Here is a 4,004-nt window from a genome sequence, read left to right on the forward strand (position 1 = left end):
ACCTTGATTTTCCATTCCTGCAAGCACTACAAAAAAACTGTGAAGTAGTGAGTCAATTGATTTCCGACAATATAAATCATTGTTGAATCATATATATATCAAAATGCTAGACAAGTTATAAAACCACAAAAATCCGTATTATTGGATATCAATATCATACTCAGTAAGTAAGAATACTTACAGTGGATTACATGAATGGATCATCAAAAGTAATTACTTGAAACCCGTTCTGCTGCAGTTGGTCCATACCCATAACAATCCCTTCACTGACTTTCTCTCTCTCTCTCTCTCTCTCTCGCCTAAACTCTCTTTCTTCCTCTTCAGCTCTCTGTCTTAAATTTCTCATCTCACTCTCGGTTTCTCTTGTGTTCTTTCTTTCTTGTAGTGCTTGGTCTCGCCCTTTCTCTCTCTATTCTGAGTAAACACTCTTAGAAAGAAGAAAGACCGAGTAAAAAGCGGAAGAAGGAAGAATATATGCAAGAGATGGGAGAGGAGATGAGTTGTGAAAATACTGAAGGAGAAGAGCTCTATTTATAGGAGAAAATCAAACACTATTCCACCAACCCTACACTATTCCACCAACCCTTTACTATTTCACCAACCCTATACTATTTCACCAACCCTATACTATTCCACCAACCCTATACTATTCTACCAACCCTATACTATTCTACCTTCTTATTCTACCATCCTTATACCTACCATTTACTATCCTATTATATCACCAATTATTACAATCATACTCCAAATTATACCAATCAATCATCAATTATCATATCTCTTAAATCTCCCAATAAAATAATCAATATAAAAACATCATCATGATATAATAACCTCAAATCAATATTCATTCCAATAATATTCATAAGATCTAATAAATTCCTCAAGAATAAATATTATTACCTAATATCATCAATAAATATCTCAACCTCAAAGTAAATGCCATTACCTAATATGAATATTAATATAATCATAGCATCAATTTAATATCTCTAAAATAAGACTTTAAAAATCTGGGGTGCTATATCCAAAGTGCTTTATGACTCCTCTATTTGCTTGTCACCTCAAACACTAAATTAAAGTCTCACATTTGGCTAATCACAGACTACATGGATTATGGGCTATCCATAGAAGCGAATCAATCATTTTCAATCTCTCTTACTCACTCAAAAAACCCTCAGTGGCTATTAGGAGACCTTACTGAACACTTTATTCTCTTAATACATTAATTAGGAGCTCTGGCTTCCATCTTTGAACATGAGCTTGATTATGAGTTAATACCATTAAAACCTTGACACCCAAGAGCACAAAGCTAATTCTTTCCTCTCTTTAAGTGTAATTTCTAACGTCTCATAACTCATGTTCACAAATGCATGTGGCTATGGAATTTTTCCTTGTTTTACTTATTTATTCATTTGATTTTTTTTTTCCCATTTTCTTGCTCAGTTGTACTTTTAGCCTTTTGCAAGTGACTGTTCAGACCCCACTGAGGTAGGCCATGTAAGACTGAGCTCATACTTTCACTAGGCACAAAGTTTTGGTGCTCATGTCACTCACATATTTCTTTTCAACTTTACTTTTTAAATTTTGATTTGTGAAAACAGACAAGGATGAGGGGGGAGGATTGGGGGAAACTCCGCATTAAAACCCTTACTAGTATGAGATTTTAAAAAATTTGCAGGCCAGACCCCACCCATAATGTGGTCTGCCCTTGGCTATGGATGTACTGTTTTGTTGGGTGATTTTAGGCCTTTTTCAATTTTAAAAATTAGCTTAAAATGTGAAGTTTTCTCTTACACTTATAAAGTGACTATCAGCCTCTTCTATAATTGATGTAAAATAATCTTAACAGTCTCCTCCTCATACCTGGAGTTTTAGGTTGGAGTAGAAATAACCCGTTTCTCCCGTATACAGTTGAGCCAAGACTTGTTGGTCAGTGGCGGATCCAGTACTTAATTCTACCAGGGGCGTCAATAAAATAATAAAATATAATGATAAATTTTTTTTTTTCTTTATATATTATATTTTTATTATAATATGATAAATACAATAAAAAAAATATATTATACCACAATATATGTATCACAAAAAGCATATTTATGTGCTAAATTGATATATTAGTTACCATGTAGGCACTAGTACAAAAGTAAAGGAAAATACAAAATACAAAGTGCCTAAAATTGCATTTTATGCGGTCTTAGAAAAACAAAACCATCAAGTATCAAATCTGAATCGAAGCTTTCAGCAATTTCCCTTTCAATGTAGACAAGTAAATTATCTTCAAGAAATTCATCTTCCATTTTGTTACGAAGTATTGTTTTAATAATTGTTTACTTCTCATACTCTAATGATATTATAATAAAATTATTAGCATATTCCGATAGCTATTAGTCTAAAATGAATTAATAAAAAGAACAAATCTAAGATTGGCAATAATCTTCTGAAACTCATTGATGCTTGACAAAATCCCAAAGTATAAAAAACACACCAAACAAAAAAAAAAATAGCAATATTGTTTTAGAATAAGATAAACAAAATGATGAAAATGAGAGATATATCTCAATTAAAAAGCTTAAATTATAACAAAGACAAATCAAGGCGTTAATGGCTTTAATTATAAGCTTTACTCTCAACTTACTCGGTTGGGTACTTGGATTATGACAAGAAAATACCAAATATTGATAAATAAACATTAAATTTCTGGACTTCTTTTTTTTAATGTGAAACCAAGAAACCGAAACAGATGGAGGAGGTTTTTTTTTTTTTTTTTTTTACCTGGGGCAGTAAACAATTTATGCCAAAAAATTACGTAAAAAAATTTTTTTTAATTTTTTTTTACCAGGGGCGACCACCCCCAAGTCGCCCCCCTCTTCTCTCCGCCACTATTGTTGGTTGAATACTGGCTCTAATACCAGTGTTGGGTGGTATTAGACTCGTCTCAACCCCAAAAACTAGTTCAAAATGTGAGTTATGATCATATTTTATTGGTTGTATAAGCGTTTGAAATTATTGATGGGTTTTGCATATGATTATTGGTTTTTAATCTGAATTTTCAAAATGCTTTCCAGTTAAGTTAGTTAAAATAGTTATGTGTTACATAAGCATCAAAGAACACAATGTCTCATCTTTATTTGTTATCTAAGCCTCAAAGCAGCTGTTCGTCTGAGTGAGCCAACTTAAGCATGTCAACAACATCACTGTCATTGGAGGTCACTAGAAGTTCTAGCCGCCACCAAAAGTCGCCGGCCATCTATAATTTTTTATAAGAAAATGTTGGGTATTTTTCTAATGTTTTTATGATCTTTGGTATATTATTTTTTAAAAAAGCAAAAAAAAAACTATTCTTATTTCTCTCACTTAATTTTTAAAAAATAATATCCACATAAAATGATGAAAATACAAGAAGAATAACTAGCATTTTTCTTTTGGGTTAAATACTAAATTCTCCCTTGGGGTTTTGTTACTTTATTTCCCCCCTTAAGATTTGATTTTTATCACAGGAGGTCCTTATGGTTTTGATAATAGATCAAATTAATCCTCTGTCAGTTGACTGTTAGTTGACTTAATAGAAATTCACCTTGACCAATTAAATGTTGACACGTGGCACATATTAAAATTTTGTTTTTTTTTTGGCCAAAGCCACCCTCAAATGGCCAAGAGCCACCCCCAATTTTTTTTTTTTTTTTTTTTTTAAATATATATATTTTTTATTTTAAAAAAAATTTAAGTAGGTATCACGTGTCAACATTTGATTGGTCCGTGTGGATTTCCGTTAAGTCAACTAATGGTCAACTGACAAAAGGACTAAGTTGATTTATTATTAAAACCACATGGATCTCCTGTGATAAAAATCAAACCCTAGAAAAGAAAAAATAAAGCAACAAAATTTTAGGGGTATTTAATATTTAACCATTTTCTTTTTTATATGAGTCAATTTTTTTTAAAAAAAAATAGCTGAAATTATTTTTAAAAATATCTGTTTACGAAAAACAGTTTCCTCCAAA

Source organism: Corylus avellana, chromosome ca6, assembly GCF_901000735.1.
Source record: "Corylus avellana chromosome ca6, CavTom2PMs-1.0".
NCBI lineage: Eukaryota > Viridiplantae > Streptophyta > Magnoliopsida > Fagales > Betulaceae > Corylus > Corylus avellana.